Raw genomic sequence first — 19,474 nt, 5'->3', positions numbered from 1 at the left:
TTATTATCAGGTTACTATTAGAAGCCAAAGTAAATAAAATGATTATTTTCAAATCACAGAACAAGTCAGTGGTTAGTCAAAGTGCAACTTTGGTAAAATAGCACCGGATTGCCAGGTTATTTTTGCCACTTTTGTTGGTACTACCCTACACCTCTTTTTTGTTTGTCTTTTGAGGGCCTGCTGATGGAAGATGACTTCTTTGAGACTGTATAGCATCTCCTTTATCTTTTACACCTGCTCAGAGGTACATGTTTATTTAACAAATACTTACCGAATGCTTTATCTAGCAATATTTTCAATTTTTAACATTCATGTAATAGGTATGATGTAGTGGTTACAACCTGAGGCTTTTAAGCCTGGTTCAAAGGCTGGCTCTACCTTTTACTAGCTGTGTAGATTGGAGCATGATATTTATTGTCCCTAAATCTATTTCTCTTTTTTTTAATTTTTTTTAATGTTTATTTATTTTTGAAGGAGAGACAGTGTGGGGGCGGGGGAGGGTGGCAGAGAGGGAGGGAGACACAGAATCCTAAGCAGGCTCCAGGCTCTGAGCTGTCAGCACAGAGCCCGACGTGGGGCCTGAACCCATGAACCGGAAGATCATGGCCTGAGCCGAAGTCGGTCGCTCAACCGACTGAGCCACCCAGGCGCCCCGTGTTTCTCTTTTTATAAAATTGGTGAAATAATAATATATTATTTCATATATGCTGTAAATATTTGAAATATATATTCACAAATATGAAAATTTAAGAAACTGCATTTCATATATATTATAAATAATTAATATATCATTTATATAGATAAAATAATTATTGTGTTGTGAGAATTAAATGAGATAATTTGTATAAAATCATAGCACAACAGCATGAGGAATATGGTCAGTGATACTGTAATAGTGATGTATGGGGACAGATGGTAGCTTCACTTGTGAAAATAACATAATGTATAAACTTGTTGAATTACTTATGTTGTACACCTGAAACTACTGTAACATTGTGTGTCAACTGTACTAAAAAATTTTTTTAAATACCTACCACAATGCTAGGTATATATAAGCATTTTATGAAACATGTATTATTACAAAGAGCCTGTTTTAAATGAGAACACAACAGTTCTCTAAGGCATATGGTATTTATCTCACCTCTGCTATTTATTTTATGTTTTATAATGAAGTCTCAGAGAGGTTAAGTGACTTCCTTCCAGACTCTACCACCTTTAAGTTGGGTTAGCTTTCCCTCCTGTGAATTTACAATGAATCTTCTTCTTACACTGTTAATGTATTAATTATAAGATAATGTAATATGTCATTCAGAATGACATATGGGCAGAGATCATGTTTGTTAGCTTAATTTCATAGAAGACTTCTGGTTACCCAGCTCACTGCCTGGCACAATAGTAAGTCTCCAGTGTATGATTATTGAGTGAATAGATTAATTACCAAGGTCACAATTTTTATGTAGTGAATCAGCCCTCCTGTTTCCTATTTCCATTCTTATTTACAAATATTATTGGCATTATAACCATGCTTCTTAGGCACTACACTAGACTGAAAGAGTGAAGACTGTAGAGATACATAAAACACACTTTCTGTTCCAGGAATGTGTGTCTATTACAGGTAGGAGATGGATAGCATAGTAGCTTCTTTTGGCTCCAATAACAAACTACTATAAACGTGGTGGCATAAACAATAGCAATTTATTTCCTCATGGTTCTGGAGGCTAAAAGTTCAAAATCAAGGTGTTGTCAAGGGCCTGCTTCTTTGAAGGCTCTTGAGGAGTCTCTGTTCCTTGCCTCTTCGAGCTTCTGGTAGTTCCAGACATTGCTTGGCTTGTGGCTCCATCACTTCAATCTCTGCCTCTGGTCACATTGCCTCCTTCTTTTCTATCTGTTCTCTTGTGTATCTCTTATAAGGACACTTGACATTGGTGTTAGGGCCCTCACAGATACTCCAAGAGGATCTCATCTTTGTTCTTTAATTCAATCTGCAAAGACCCTTTTAAAAAATAAAGTGACATTCATAAGTTCCATGGATTTGACATGATGGATATTTTGAGGGACCATTTTTTAGTCTACTACAGATAGTAATCACTGTCAACTCCATTTTTATGAAAGTACAAACAGTTGCTTACTTCAAGTGTGAGGAATGATTATGTTGCCAACCATAAACGGAGGGATGGCAGTATCTACAAAACACAGCTTAGCCATGCTTAAGGATTGTCTTTTTAAAGTATATTAAGTTCTGAATATCTTTCTAGCCACCCATGCTAAGTTCTTACTGAGAAATTTCATATGCATTCATCCCTCCCTGCCCCCCAACCCCCATCATAGAAAATAATGGAATACAGAGTCTATATTTTAAATTACTTGGCTACAACTCCCTCACCCTATCTCCATCATTTCCAGTCATGTGGCTTTGGGTAAGTCTTGCCTGTAAAATAAGAATTAAAATAGTACTACCACATTGGGTTATTTTAAGGATTAAATGAATTAATACACAAAAGGCATTTAGAACAGTGCCTTACACATAGTAAGTCTTTAGTTGATGTATATTAACTACTCTTAACTATTGTTGTACTTGGCTTTATTGGGGATACAGGAGAAATATAAGACATGGTTCCTTTCCTTGAGGGGAATATAGGAATTTCATTTAGGGAAAATCTGGAAAATATAGGACTAACATAGTTGAGTTCTGGGTGAGGGATGAGAGACCAAAATCATGAAGTCTGTTTCAGAGGTTGTTATGGTAAATCATATGTGAAATAAGGGCGCCTGAAATGGAGCTGTAGAACAGAGTAGAAAGGTTGGGTAAGTAAAGAATTTTAAAGAACAGTGGACCAAGTCTTGGAAACTACTCTACTATGTTATGGGAGAAAAACAGTCTTTTTCTTAGTTCCACTGTCTTTCTAAAACCAGTATTGATTAGCCTTGATAAGATTCCTTCCAGAGCTCAAGTTTTCTGAATCTGAACTCTTCTGAATTTTGAGGAAATCCCATAGGTCCAATAATTTGTTCAGGTGAACTGAGTGCTAGAAGCCTAACCTAGTTCCAGCCTGTATGTTGTCTGAATTATTCTCTGCTGAATAATCTTTCCTTATCCTCACTCACTTCTGCTCTTATAGCTCTTGAAACACATGGACTTGGTGACTCTCTATGAGAGAAAACTTCCCCCAAAATTACATCTGCTTACATTTTTCTTTGAATACTTACTCTCCTTCTAGTTCATTCCTCTGATAGAAATACAGAGAAATAGCCAGGAAAAAGAAGGGCAAAGGTCTTGAAAAAAGAGATGGCTGTTGTTTCTTTTCTTTGAATGATTAGTGTGATCTCACAGTAGATTTTTAGTTTGTAAGTATGCAGCTGAGTACAACTGATTCAGCCAGATATAGCAACATTATAATCTCAGCATCTCTTGCAGTTTCTCTATTAAATTTAATAAAATTGCATGAAAGGCAGTCACCCAAACACAAGTGAAAATTTTAAATAATTATTTAATTATTTTATAATTACTATAATTCAGCTTTAATGTAGCTGTTATTCATTCAAAGAAGATAAATCTAGCATTTCATCTGCTCTATTGAATACCAGAATAACAAAACTGATAACGTTAAGCTTTCCCACTACTAAAGGTTTGATGTTATCTTTATTTAGCATCAGTTCCCTGCTTCCAAAATAGTACATCTATAGTCATCTTCAGTTAGTGCTTTTAGCTGGAGAGAGTAAAAGTTACCAAAGCAGTAAGGTTTTCAGTTACTTTATAATGAATATATTGGGCCCAGAGTTGAATTATCATGCCTAACATGTAACTCAGAATTTTCCATGATCTCTTTCTTTGATCACCGGGTAATTATTTTCTCTATAAAGTTGCAGTCTTTATTTTTTTTTTCTTTTCTTTTCTTTTAGAGAGAGAGAGAGTGGGGGAGAAGGGCAGAGAGAGAGAGAGAGAGAGAGAGAGAGAGAGAGAGAGAGAGAGAATGCCAAGCAGGCTCCATGCTTAGCTCAGAGCCTGATGCTGGGCTCCATCCCAAGACCCTGGGACTATGACCTGAGCAGAAACCAAGAGTCAGATGCTCAGCAGACTGAGCCACCCAGGCACCACCCCGCCCCCCCCCCCCCCCAATCCAATGCAGGCTTTTAAAATCCCACGTTAAGATACAGGTTTCCCCTGCTGTCTGAAAATGTCTTTTAAGCCACTGTGCTTTTATGAAAGACCTACATTAATACCTGCTTTTGCAAACCTAAAAAAGGGGATTTTCCCTTTTACAAAATGGTAATCATTTCTTCACTTTATGCCATTCTGACTTACAAAAGGTTTCACAGGAATGCCAGACTTCCAGCTAGCAGGAGAAACCTGTATTTTATTTAGCATTACAGATTATTCTCTTTACTCACTCAAGCTCCCCTATATTTTGAACTTCTCTTTTGTTACTGTGTATGTGTGTGGTGGGGTTGGTAGTGGGGATATGGTGCATGATAAGGATGAGTATAGTTTTTTTTTATTAAATGAATTATTTTGCTTTTGCCCATTTTGCTCATTATAGGCAATTTGCAGAATACAGACAGGTAGAAAAAAGGCAATTTGCAAAATACAGACAGATTTAAAACATTACCCAAATATACTTTTGGAAAATTCCAACGACAAAAATGAGCATATTAGCCTAGTGAAAAAATGCTATATTCTTGTTCTTATAAGTTGTTCATGTTTACTAAAGCAAATTTGGGATTTACCTTTTGATACCACTAAGATGTGATCATCAAAACCATCTAGTTCAGAAGTAATATATTTACATCGCAGGTGCTGTTTTATGTTTTGTGGACTTGGGTATTTTACTTTGGAGACAGCACTTTATTAGATGTGAGAAGTTACCTTCAGAGACAAAGATGTTTGTGGGCAGGAAATTCTTTGAGTATTCTTAGATATTGGAGGGATATTTTGAAATTAGTGTATCAGCTTAGCACTTTTACTTGGGTAACAGCTTTTTATGAAAGATTTTTCTCTCTTTGTGGCAAAGTTGTGACTTGTAGTTCACCTAGACAGAAGATGGCTTATTTATTCAGGTAATTTTGACATACTGGCAATCATGCTTATATAGCTCAAATAGAAAATTACAAACACTGTCATTTTTTGTGTTACTACTTTGTTAAGAGTTTTCTTGGTAAGGGTTACCACAACCGCTGATTGATGGAAGGTACAATTAACCTTAAGTTTATAGTTCATTAGTATAGTTTATTATTCCCACTTGATTTGTACATATCATTGCAAAATTATATTCTACAGTGGAAGCCTCTGCAGTTCTTGTAAGAAAAAAACATTCACAGAATTTTTTGGGTTGCTTAGTAAAATCTAGAAGAATACACACACAGTTCAACATGATGATGTTACTATTACATGACTCAGGAATCCAAATATATAATTTATCATCTTAACAAGAGATCATGTAGGGGTGCCTGGGTGGCTTAGTTGGCTAAGTATCCGACTTTGGCACAGGTCATGATCTCCCGGTTCATGAGTTCAAGCCCCATGTTGGGCTCTGTGCTGACAGCTCAGAGCCGGGAGCATGCTTCAGATTCTGTGTCTCCCTCTATCTCTGCTCCTGCCCCACTCACGCTCTGTCTCTGTCTCTGTCTCCCTCTCTCTTTCTCTTCCTCTCTCAAAAAATAAGCATTCAAAAATATATAAAAATCTTGGGTGCCTGGGTGGCTCAGTTGGCTGAGTGTCCAACTTCGGCGCAGGTCATGATCTTGTGGTTCACAAGTTTGAGCCCCCTTGGGCTCTGTGCTGACAACTCAGAATCTGGAGCCTGCTAAGGACTCTATGTCTCCCTCTCTCTCTCTCTCTCTCTGCTGCCCCCCCCATACTCTCTCTCTCTCTCTCAAAAATAAATAAATGTTAAAAAGTAAAAAAAAATCATCTTTATCAAAAGTGTTTTTGATCTGTAAATAAGGAACATGCCCACATGGAGTTGTCCCCCAAAATATATATCTTATAAATACATTGAGAGATAACTGCATCAAATGAAACTACATTTCTAGGAACTAAAATTCTTTCTGCTATGTTGATAGGGGTAGGACTTGATATAAAAATAACACTAGGATTATTGTCTTCCTTCTGATGGCAATCTTAAGCTTTTTAGGATGGGAGTTGATAGGGAGTTGAGCTAAGTGAGAGAGGAGAGGAAGAAGGAAAGACAGTAGCAAAGTTGCTTTATTTATTGCATAAATGATGATGCAATGCCAAATAAACAGCCCAATGGGGCAGAATAGAGATCTCAAAGAACAATCCATCTGTGTGTGTTACTTATGTATGATAAGGTGGCACCATAAATCAGTGGACCTATATGTGAACGGTAAGTCCATGAAGTTAATAGAAGAAAATAGAAGTGAATATATGTGTGATCCAAGGGCTCAATAAGTGACTTCTTGACAAAATTTTAAGGCACAAACCATAAGGCAAACAGTGGTAAATTAAAATTAAGGGTTTTTAATGCAATGAAACCTCCAGGGCCAAAATTAAAGGCAGATGACAGAATAAGAGAATATATAGGCAATGTGTATAACCAATAAGAGATTAATATCTTGGTTATATATGAAGCTCCTGGCATCAACAAGAAAAGAAAAATAGGTGAAGGATAGGAACAGAAAATTTATTTTGGGGAAAACCGTAAAATCTAGGGAACCTGTGCTCAAAATCATTAATAATTTTGAAGATACACGTTGTAAAAGCAATGGGATACTACCGTCTACCTGGTAGACCAGCAAAGTTAGAAAGTTTGATAAAGCCAAGTGTTGACAAGCACAAGGGATATGGGGACCCTCATGTACTACTGGTGAGATTATAGGCTAGTACAGACATTCTGCAGAACAAATAAAGAGTATCCTTACTCTCTGACTTTGAAATTCCACTCATGTTTTTTTACTCCAAGGAAATTCTCATGTGGGTTTATAAAGGGACATGTACAGGGTATTTGTTGAGTTTTACTTGTGGTGAGGGAGTTAGGGCAGTCTGGGTGTTCATTACTGGGAGAATGCATAGATAAAATGTGGTGATTACACAACAAGTATTATGCAACAATTAACAACCAGTTTGTTGTTATACATAGCAACATGGATGGATCATAAAAGCATTGCAAAAGAAAACAGCAATAAATAGTACAATACCATTTATATGAATTAAAAATACAAATGTTCACAAAATAATGTACATTTATAAAAGCACATGCAAAGAAAAATATGTTACACACATTTAAGTCATTGTCTGTCTTAAGGATAGGAGGACTTGAATGTGGTATGAGTATAAAGAGAAATAAAAAAATAAATGCAATAAGAGAAGGGCCTTGCAAAAATTGACAATGATGATATGTCAAGAACTGAGTATAATTATTTCTACCCTCTGCACCTGAGATGGCAAGCAAAACAACACAAAACAATGTTAGGACAATAACAGAAATTAAATAATAACAGATATTAAAAATAAAAATTATAATTCCTCTACAGATTCACATTGTTTGAAAGAATGAAATTTGTTGTTGATGTTATTGTTGTTGTTACATTTATATTATATAATGAGTGAAATACATTTCATTTATATTATATAATTTCATTATATTATATAATTATAATATATTATAATTATATAATTTCATTATATTATATAATGAGTGAAATAAATGGAAAAAATACAACTAATTATTTCTCAGTAACCCTGTGTTCCTTAGTTGTTATCTCCAAGGTTTAAACTGCTTTGAATCAGGGAAGTAAATATAGCTTCCATTTTGGTGGCTCTGTGCACCATATCACAAATGATTGTAATTTAATTAGAGACATCTATATAAAATACAAATTTGATTACTCTCATGGTCAAATTCTTTATTGGCTCCATTTAAGCTTTTCTGGGAGGGGAAAATGACTTTTAAAAATGTAACATACACATACTTTGGTTCCTGACTACATCTTTTTGCTTCATCTCTCTCTTCAAGCACCCTGAGCTCCATGCTATAAGAAGCTTCTTTTCTTTCACAAATGTGACATGTTGTTTGATCACCATTTGCCTTTATACATTCTGATCCTGAAATAATCCTCTTTCACTCAAGAAATTTGCAAGGTGGTTTCAGATACTTGGGGCAATTAAAAAGTCTGTTTTAGGCCAGTTTTTTGTGTTAAGCACTGCCCTGGTTCAAGGGATGTAAAGATAAGAGAAAAGGATGCATTACTTAAGTTAATGTGCTTTTTAGTATCAACGCACTTGATTGAACAGAGTTGCCAAATCATTAATTTTCCACTAATTTAACTTTATCCTTGCCTTCATTGAGCTAGAGAAGTGTCTGTAATTATAAAATGTTAGAGTTGCAAGGGGCCTCTAAGGTCAGACTAGTGCACATTCTTGGATCAATGGTTAGGAACTAAAGACAGTATGGAGATGTGAATGGCTTAATGCCATAATACATTTTGTCTTCAATCAAGGATAACTTCTAGAACCCTCATCATGCTGCTTTTTAGTTAACCTCAAGGAAGGACCAACATGAACAACTTACCTACCTAGAAAGACAAAACCAGACACATAAAGAAGAGAAGGTTAAAGTACAGACTTGTTCATTTGCCACCTTGAGACTTCTTGTGGCATTTTTCTTTTCCTGTAGAATAAGGGGAGTCTGGGCAAAAATAGTTGTTATTGGGCCTCAGACAAGTGCAACTACTAACTATCTGAAGTAGGAATGAGCAGTGGACATTTCCTTTCTAATGCTGAAGAGCAAATGGAAAAAGGAAAGGTTCATATAAAAAGCCTTGGTTTGTTAAGACTTGGCTTATGTAAACTTGGCTTTATGTAGTTTTCTGTCAGCCAAGATAAATTTTTCCTGGTGAATAAACATATACGTTATGTTCAGCCTTGAGTAGTTTGTTATGTGACAAATGAGAAGACCCAATAGGAATCTCATTGGGAAGTCATATTACCCCCACCCCCTTTTTATCGTAGATAGCCACTTAATTATCTGGTAATATAAAGTGACTTTGATTTATGTAAACATGTACTTTCATAAGAGTCTATAATAGATGGTCCCTGACTTAAGATGGCTTGACTTATAATTTTTTGACTTTACCATGGTGTGAGAGTGATATACATTCAGTTGAAACTGTACTTTGTTTTTTAAATTTTGGTGTCTTCCTGGGCTAGCAATATATAGTATGATATTGTCTACTGATGCTTGGCAGCAGCAGCAATGAGCCACAGCTCCTGGTCAGGCATGGGATCTGGGTGGGGTGGGGGGCAGGTGCAGGGGGTGGAGGCTAACAATCTATATACTTATAACCATTCTGCACCTATACAACCATGCTGTCTTTCACTTTGAGTATTCAATAAATTACATCAAGTATTCAATACTTTATTATAAAATAGGTTTCAGGTTAGATGATTTTGCCCAACTATAAAGTATTGTAAGTGTTCTGAACACATTCAAGGTCAGCTAGGCTAAGCTAGGGTATTTGGCAGGTTAGGTGTAAATGATTTTTTGACTTAGGATATTTTTGACTTACGATGGGTTTATTGGGACATAACACCATTGTAAGTCAAGGAAGATGTGTAGTAACTTTATAGAAGTCAGGGAATATTGATGATCAGAAACCCAAATAACATAGCTATGGGGATCCAGACAGTGCTGATTACCCAAAAGGAAAACTATGCATATGCTTAGGGTGCTAACAAAAAAAAGGTTCGCCAGAAAAATATCTTTTTTAAAAAGGCATAAAAGTGGCCACAAAGGAGAAAATTAGAAATTCGTTGGGCTTCCTTATACTTTTTTTCCTTTACAGGTTAATAATTGTTTTTATTTTTAATTACATGGTGAGAGATGTGTAGGACTAAGTTTTCAGTCCTGTAAAGATTTTAGTCAGTCCTTGATCTAAAAAATTCATTATTTAATCCAGGAATAAATGAGTCATGTGTATGATAGACTTGTTTCCAGTATTCTCTAAGGCCTAAGCATTTCAATCTTGAGTGGATCAGATACTCCCTCTCCTCTTGCTTCTAGCCCCTGGTCAGTTTGGAAAGACACCCACCATAATTGGGTCATTTCTGAACTCTCCCAAGTTAAAATCTTACAAGGCATCTATCCGTAACAAGTGGCAGTTTGGGGTCACTAGTGGTTACTCAACTGAATCATCATCCAAATATTTTACTTTACTTGCTTTACCAGTTCATTATTGAAATTATTTTTTTTTTCCAAACTTAGCTTAGAGTCTGTCTGAAGCTTGACCACATGTGAAGTTTGACATTTTAAAGGTCAGCTGGTTTGAGTTATTTGTATGTAAGTCAACAGATTTGTTTTTTCTTTTAAACAGGGAAATGTCTATTGTTTTTCCACTTGAAAAACTAAATAAAACACACAAATATCTCATGAGCTCTCCTCAGACTTTCCCAGAAAGAGCCTGTATTTGTGTTGAGACAAAACATAGGGAAGTTTCAAATTTAGATGGTTTGGAGACAGTTCACATTTCAGTAGCTCAAGGCTTAGATAAGGGAAAACCTGTAGAAGGAAGACTTCCACTAGCTTTAAGTGGAGAGAAGAAAATATGACCTCCTCATGTGTGTGTTGTATTCATATCATCTTTTGAGCTTATTGGAAACTGAAGCTTAAAACGCAGAAGAAAACATTTTGGAGTCTTTTACCTTCTCCTGACTGCTCTCTCCTCTAAAGCATGGCTCATATGGCAGAGATAATCTTAGAATGTAAACCAGATCATACACTCCCTTTCATAAAACCCTAACTTTTTTTCATAGCCCAGAAGATGCATGATCTGCATGATCTGAACTCCAGCCTCGAAGGAGGTCTACACGTAACCCCAATAGAAAATTTAAGGTAGAAGATGATTTCAATTTGTAAAACGTTTATGGGTAACAGAGTTTATGGGTAAACAAGATTAGGTTTAATGACTGTTCATAAAATAGGCACTATCAGAAAGTAAAATATACCAAGACCAGTGAGATAGAGAGAGGCAGTATAAAAATCTATTGTTTGTCCACATGCAAACAAAGCCTCCTCTCTGCTCTTCTAAAGATTAGTCCCTTGTCATTAGTGACTGAGATCAAAACATTGCTCTACTTTAAGTGATTGAAATCAAACCTGTATCAGCAAGTTAGAAAGAAAAAAAAAAGTCAACTGAGTTGGAGTGGGGAGGGTTAGGGAGGAAGTAGATTGAGGGAGACTTACCATTGGTTGGTAGAATAACTGTAATTTAAAAAAGCACCACCGGGGCGCCTGGGTGGCGCAGTCGGTTAAGCGTCCGACTTCAGCCAGGTCACGATCTCGCGGTCCGTGAGTTCGAGCCCCGCGTCAGGCTCTGGGCTGATGGCTCAGAGCCTGGAGCCTGTTTCCGATTCTGTGTCTCCCTCTCTCTCTGCCCCTCCCCCGTTCATGCTCTGTCTCTCTCTGTCCCAAAAATAAATAAACGTTGAAAAAAAAAAAAATTTAAAAAAGCACCACCATTTAACAGCCTCCTTTTTTTGTCACCTTGGTAGCTTTCATATTGCTACCTCTGAAGTCTTCATTGTAATATTAACAGCTATAATTCAGTGTATTACTGGCATCTTTAAAAAAATGTGGCACTTTGGTAGAATATGCTCAGGGGAAGGAACTATTTCTTCTTCCACCTTACTTTAGTCTGATTCCTTTCTGTTTCTCTATCTCATCTCTTTTTTTCAGTTACATAAATTGCCAAGCTGTTTGTTACTGGCCCCAGGACCTCCACTCTAGCTATTCCTTCCATCTGGAAGCCCCTCTTCCCTCTATTTGCCTGGCCAACTTTTGCTAATCCTTTAGAACTCAGTGTAACTCAGTGCTCATCAACAAGGACTTTCCATGAATGATTGAATGAATGAGAGATATAAAGAGGAACAGTGCAGAAGAGTAGCCCTCAAGGACAGGTAATACTGCTAGGGTGATACATTCTGAATACATGAAAAGTTCATGATACAAGACAAGGATAAGTTAAGAGAGTTGAGTGCTTAGAAGGAACAGTGTCTATTTTTAACTAAGGTTTTGTTATAGACTTTACACAGTAGGGTAGGTTTTGAAGAGAACTTGAAGGATGGTGATATCTGTGTAGATGTAGAGGAGGGGCACTAGAAAATGGAAGAATTTTCTTGTTTTTTTTTTTTTATTTTTTATTTTTTAGTGTTTATTTATTTTTGAGAGAGACAGAGACAAAGTGTGAGCGGCGGAGGGGCAGAGAGAAAGGGAGACAGAATCCAGAACAGGCTCCAGGCTCTGAGCAAGCTGTCAGCCCAGCAGAATTTCTTGTTTGGGAGAAGTAAATATGGGAGTTGGATTGGAGTGGAGAGACCGATTGGGGAAGGGAAACCTTGAATTTTATAGGTAGAAGAAACCTGATACTCATATTCAGCTGACTTCATCTGAATACCTACCATGTGTCAAGCATGTTAATTTTGCTTTTACTTAATTTTTATTTACCCCAACTATATGAAAAAAATATTACTTATCTTTATATTATAGGTAAGGAAACAGATTCATAGAGGTTAAATAACTTGCCCTCGATCACCTGATTAGCAAGCAGCAAAAACTGGTATTTTAGCCCCTTATCTCCTGACTCAGAGGCTAGTACTCTTTTCTACTTTCCTGTGCAATTTCTTACAAACAGTCCCAAAATAAGAATCTTTGGTGGAAATAGGTTTCAGAGGACCTGAATGTGAAATCTGAACTTCGTTTTTTAGCCAACAGTGCCTATTAAAGATAGCGTGATAAGGGGAATTACATGATGAAAATAGTATTTATGAATTATTATTTTATATTTATATATAAATTTATATATAATTATTTATATAAAATTTATATGTAAATTTATAAAGATTATTCTGGTGGTCGTGCGGAGGATAGGTGAGAAGTAGAAGAGTCTGTTGACAGAGAGACTAATCCACATCATTACCAAAACAATAATTGAGGGCTGTGTCCTTGGTTGGGCACTGAGGTGATGAAAAACTTTTGTGTGGATTGAGCTATGCAGGTGCTCCTCATTTAATAATAGATATGCTCTTCTTAGGTTGTGTGAACATTCACCTGTGTTTCCCATTGACTTACATTATAATGTAAAATATTTTATCTCCATCTGGCATTGAGGCTAGATAATAGAGCCTGCTGTTCCTAATGAGTGTTCTTTACTAGGTCATTAACTTTATTTTGACCTTTGGTTCCTAGTCTATAAAGGCATTTCTTAAGCCTTTTTCCAGCCTGCACAGTCCATGGTTCTGTGACTAATCCTTAATTGGAAACTGCCATCATTGCTGTTCTCCATCTAAAGAAACATTTTAACACATCTTTTTTGAAACTCCTTATGTTTCCTGTTAAGTTATGGAATGCTTCTACTCGGCAAAAGTCTAGAAGGGTCATTTATACCCATACTTCAGTATTTCTTGATGTTTCTACATATTTAGTCATTCGTGTTGCTGGTACATAGAAAACAAGTAAAACACAAACTGGCCCAAGAGTGAATATGCAGGTGAATAAGATGAAAGGCGGAGACACAATTTAATACACAAATGCATTCTCAGTGCTGAAAACAAACCAGCAAAGAAAAGATGCTGGAAGAAAACATTCTAAAATGTTAATAGTAGATATGTGCAGATGTGGGAATTGTGGTTTATTTATGCGTATTTATATACCTCTTGGTCTTTGCTTTTTGCATCATCTAAATTATCTACAGTTAGCATGTTTAACTTTTATAATGATCAAAAAATTATAAAAGTATCTTGTTATTTATGCATATCCAAAAGGGCTTTAACGTGATGGAAGTTTAGTAAGTCTGTCTTGATTGTTTATTGACTGATCTTTAATGCAAGTAGTGAAGATTGTATGCTGTAGAGAAATCTTATGTTTTGTTGCTCCTGAGGATCCTTAAAGTGACTCCCAATACTCTACAGCTGGGACCAAGGTGAATTAGGTTCCCAACTCAACAAACATTCACAGAGAATGTACTCTGTGTAACAGAGAGGGGATCTATAAAAAATGGACAAGATTTCCAGGAGCTAACTCCATTAGGGATAATGAGAAATGTACTATAATTCAAAGAAGATGAATTCATGCTGTATTACAGGTACAAACAGAGCTGTGGGACCACAGATGAGGGAGAGATTAGTTTTGCCCTAGGGTAGTAGAGGGATACATTTTTAAATCTGTTTTCCAATTATATAGTAACTAGTATCTTCCACCGTTAATCATTTTCAACCCACCTACATAATTTTCCCCTTATCTGCATACCAGTTTTATAGTTGATTCATCTTTTTAACTTAAATAATTCAAATAAATAAATTAAGAAAGTAAACTTTATCTTACTACTATAAATGGAAAACTAGTTCTCTTGCCATAAAAAGACAGTAACTAAAAATAAAGACAGTATAAACAAAATAGGGTTATTAAATTCTATGTAGGTAGTGTTGCCTGTTCCTTGGCACTGAAACCAAGTCCTTAAAAAAAAAAAAAAAAACTTAACAAGTGTTGGAGACATGCTAATGACACTATAGCATGGCACTGGGACTTCTTAATAAATCAGAAAATCAGAAAAAGAATTGAAAATGGAATGGCTTTCTCACCCTGTGATTCAATGCTATTTAATGACTTCTCTTAACCACTTATGATACCAGTCTCACTTCTTTGGAAATACTTTGCTGATTCAACAGTCCAGATTTTAGGTCTGATATATATGATCTTAGTAGAAAAGAAGCAGATTTCATGGAAGAATTGGTGTCTGGGACTTTTGGCTGGTAGAATCTGAGGCAAGGATAGTCCCGTGGAAAAACTGTGCACAGAAACATACTGGTTTCTATGGTGACAGTAGAAAGAGAAGGAGGAAGACTGGCTTCTATTTTACAGTTCTGTTTTTCTGCCCCAGAACTCATTTAGGCTCTAGAGGTAAGGATGAGCTGGATGGTAGTTTTCCTGTGTTTCTAAGGACTTCTTAGTTGTCTCCATCTACAGGAGGGCCTCCACCCCCTATCCTCTGTGAGTGGGCTTTAGGCTATGAATGCTTCTGCAGGATGTGAATAATGGGTGTTTTTTGAATGCAGATGGCATTTATATACTGAAAATGGTCTTCACTAGTAGGGTTTGGGGGAGTTTATCAGCTTCAGAAATACAGCCTTTCAAATGTAGATCATTGAACACATTAGTATCATTTAACAAAACATCTTGGGCACCAACAGTGCTTTGATACTTTGAAATCCAAGATAAATGCTGTCAGTCAAGACAAAGTGATATTTCTTTATGGGCTAGACCTTTGAAGAGATACGGGTGTTGGACTTGGCAACGTATCAGCAGCCACTGGGACTCCTTTCCCACTGACTGTTTTTTCAGAGATAATTTTGACAAGAGCCTGGAGAGAGTCCCTCTTAGTTCTCTGGGGAGTGTGAAATTACTAGATTTAAAAGATTTATCTTGTTTGCCTCAGAAGAGCTCAACCTTAAACTTGGTATGAATTGTAATTTGTAGCAGAATGCAAAGCAGTTATGAAACCACTCCCTTAGAAAGTGTGAATTCACATCTCATACTAATGTTCAGAAAGCATGATCAATACCCTAGTCGTCATCCTCTCAGAATAAGAGTCATAAATATATTGGCTGCCATATTTTTAGTGCCTTTTCTGTTTGCTGTATGCCAGACACTGTATTTTTCCCTTCATACACATTATCTTCAGTCTTCACATCAACTCTGTAAAGTAGATATTTTTCTCACTTTGCCATGGAGAACTTGAGGTTCTCATAGGTCACATAGCTAGAAGTAGTGGGAGCCAGTACCTCCTAACTCTTCAAGTCTGTGTCTTTAAGTTTTGGTCCTAAATTTGACATGATACTTCAGGTGAGCTGTGATAGGAATATAATCCAGTAGAAATATTATAAAATTTTAATATTAATGTAGCTAAATTTTACATTTTCCTCCCTTCTTCCTAACCCCTATGGCATATGAGTATCACATAAGCATGAGAAGCCTAAGACTCAGATAGATCTGGTTTGAGTCCAGCCACATCACTTACTAGTTCTCAGACTTGGCAAAATATTTAATGTCTCTGCACTCAGTTTCCTTAACTATAAATAGGTGTAATAACAGTACCTGTCTCTTGACATTATTATTTTAAATGAGATAAGGTAATTTAAGTGTTTAGCACATTGCCTAGACTATAGTAAATGTTCAATAGTAGAGCGTATGAATAATAATCATGTAATTTTCATTCATTTAATTGAAGTTTGACTGTTCCTATTGCATCACCTTCTTTTTTGTTTCATGGTTCTCTGTGTGACCTCATTTTCCTTGTATGTTTTTTTTTAAATTCTATTTGTTTGTTTGACTAATCCTTGACTTTAACTTGTTCTCTAGAATGCCCAGCTAGGTTCTACAAATGCATTAAAAATATGTCATATGCAAATTAATTGGCCTGGTTTAGTTATTGTATATGTATTTAAATGTATACAAGTATGTGTGTGTGTGTGTGTGTGTGTGTGTGTGTGTGTATGTATATTTGAGTGTGTGAGTGAGTGACATTTGTGGAGACAATGAAAGACCTCTAAGATACTCGCCTTATAGGGCATTATTTTATTAACAACTCTACTGATCTTTTGGGAATCTAGATCCATCTTTAAACAGCTAAACTTTCTTAAAGTTCTGTGACTCCAATTGTCAAAGCTTATAGAGAACAAATGCTGGAAGATGAGACAGCCTCTCCAGCTGCTCCCTTTCTTTTCTCTGCAGATGTGAACACTTCCCACAAACCCCAATATGAAATGTGGGAGAAACAGAAGGGAAACTGTTGAGCTGTTTATTTTATTGCAAACAAAGGTTAAGAGAGTCTTTTCTGAGTATTTTTCTTGGATGCTGAGAGTGAAATCTTATCTTACTTGGCCGATTGTTTATTTTGAGGGAATTCAGGATTTAACTACCTTGAATTGTATTTCTGTTCATGACATGCTTCCACAGTCTTCTTAAAGCCCAAGCCTTCCAATGCAACAACTGAGAAAAGTTGCCAAGGAAGTCGGGGGAGGAGAGTGGGACTCAAGAACCAGAAGGCACTTTACTGATGGAGTATGTAAAATGAGAACACTGCTCAGCAGGCCTGTAGGCACCACAATGGAGCGTAGATAAATCACATGTCTTGGGCTAATCACATGTTTGATGGTCTCAAATTCATCCTTATCACAATGAGGATGACCCTTTTAAGGGGACTGAAAATACCCCAATTTGAATTCATCACTGTGACCATCATAAGGTCTAACATGCTAATCTCCTGACTTCATGTTGTAGGCATCCTTTGCCTCAGTTTTTTCAGTGCCCTAGCTTTCTTTTGATTCCAGAGATATGCAGAGTTCATTCTCACTTTGGGGATTTTGCTCTTGTCCTTTTCTCTGATTGAAATGTTCTACCTCCACATCTTTTCATGGCTGTCTTCTTCTCATCATTGAGGCTTCAGGCCATGTTAGCTCCTCAGAGAGGCCTTTCCAGACCACCTTCAGCAAGAAAGATCTTTGCTTTCCAATATCTTCTCTCCCTTTCTCCCCTTGTTAGGCACATTGCCACACAGCCAAAGGGCTCTATTACCCAGCCTCTCTTACAGCTGGATGCTGTCCTTTAAGTTCTGGCCAATGAAATGTAAGACAAAGTGTAATGTGGTGCTTTGAAAACGGTACCTAAAAGGAAAAAGATATGTCCTTCTTTCTCCCCCTTTCCATCTTGTTCCCTGGAATATCAAATACAGTGACTGGGCTCTAGCAGTCATTTTGGGTCATGGGGAAAAAGGGCATTTACTAAGGATGGTACAGCAGAGATCTGGAAAGCCTGAGTCTCTGATGAATTTCTCAAATAACCCAGGGTTGTGTACTTACAGGCCTCTTTTAAGTGGGAGAAAAAGAAACTTCATCTCATTTAAGCCACTACTATCTTTTGTATATTCATCCAAACCTATACCAAACCAATTTAAATATCCCTCCCCTGCCTACACACACTATGCTTTATCATAACATTATTCTCTGGTTTGTCTTCTTAATGGAACTTTTTAACAATTGGAATTTCTCCTTTCTTTCTTTATTATTTGTCCCTTCCATCTAGAATGTAAGGTCTGGGAGATGGGCTTTAGCTTCCCTGTTCACTATGGTGTCTTCAGATCCAAAATGATATCTAGTAGGTACTCAATAAAAATTATTGAAAATTATTGGAATTGTTGAAATTGTTCTGTAGGCTAAAATTCCCCCTACTTATATCAGTATTCCTTCTGTGATTCTGCTCCTATAGCTAATCAATCTTCTTCTGATCACAACTTCTTTCTTTGGATATGGTTATGTATTTAAATAGGTCTTTCTAGTCTTAGAGTTTTATATATCATTGATATTTTGATCCATTGAGTTTAAATATTCAATTTAACCGTCATTTCTAATTTTGTTTTGAGGGGGACATCTATCATCCTCTCTAAGTACCTAAAACAATCAAATTTGAATTATTTTTAGTTTACTACAATATAACCTAAAGTATACATACATTAGAAAGAAATAGGTAGGGGCACCTGGATGGCTCAGTTGGTTAAGCGTTGGACTCTGGATTTCAGCTCAGATCATGATATCACAGTTCATGAGATTGAGCCCCACATCTCATGGGGGCAGAGCCCACATCTCATGGGGGCAGAGCCCCTCTAATAGTGCAGAGCCTCCTTGGGATTTTCTTTCTCCCTTCCTCTCTATGCCCCTCCCTCCCTCTCTCTTTCTCAAAATAAATAAACTTTAAAAAAGAAAGAAAGAAGGGGCACCTGGGTGGCTCAGTTGGTTAAATGTCCGACTTCAGCTCAGGTCATTATCTCACAGTCCATGAGTTCGAGCCCCGCGTCAGGCTCTGTGCTGAGCTCAGAGCCTGGAGCCTGCTTCAGATTCTGTGTCTCCCTTTCTCTCTGCCCCTCCCATGCTCATGCTCTCTCTCTGTCTCAAAAATAAATAAAAACATTAAAAAAATAAGAAAGAAAGAAGGTAGAAAATGCTTGGGTTTATGTAATACTTCAAACTTATACTGCTGCTTTAAACAGAATAAAAGATTTTAATAGAATAAATGATTTTAATTTCATTTATTTCTCACTAATGTGCTAAATGGGACAAAGTTGATGCTTTGTAGAGCTGTGTTCCCAGGATTCCAGTGACTGAACATTGATACTGGTGTTCAGCTTGTCATCTCTTTTGACTCCATTCAGAAAAGCACATGAGATTTCCCTAAAAGTGATTCAAAGACAACCACTCTTGTTATGAGAAAATACTTAGCCTACTTTGCAAGTAGTGGAGAACCAAGGAATATTTGTTAACTCCAAAATATTTCTAATGTTTTAAGGGAGGAAAATGAGGAACAATCCAGAACCAAATGGTATTAATGTGTTTAGGGAATCTGTGAGAAGAAATGATAAAATATATTGTGCTCACAGACATGAGAATGAAATCTCCACACCTGAAAGGGTGAGG

At 36.6% G+C, this 19,474-nt stretch overlaps 1 protein-coding gene and 1 long non-coding RNA gene across 3 annotated transcripts in view; one reads left to right on the top strand and one right to left on the bottom strand.

The window, feature by feature from the left end:
- HPSE2 (heparanase 2 (inactive)) overlaps positions 1–19,474 on the top strand; it is a 663,646-nt gene that overhangs the window by 173,644 nt on the left and 470,528 nt on the right. The window lies entirely within an intron of this gene.
- Positions 1,677–14,836, bottom strand: LOC147576107 (uncharacterized). Its single transcript, XR_015241773.1, has 2 exons — positions 14,591–14,836; positions 1,677–1,993 (listed from the first exon to the last, which is right to left on the bottom strand). It is a non-coding gene; the product is annotated as an uncharacterized LOC147576107 (long non-coding RNA).

The sequence above is a fragment of the Puma concolor genome, chromosome D2, assembly GCF_028749965.1.
Source record: "Puma concolor isolate L17-30 chromosome D2, mPumCon1.1.hap2, whole genome shotgun sequence".
In the NCBI taxonomy this organism is placed as follows: Eukaryota; Metazoa; Chordata; class Mammalia; order Carnivora; family Felidae; genus Puma; species Puma concolor.
Note: the sequence above shows the minus strand (reverse complement) of the source record. Positions and strands in the feature narration are given on the sequence as shown.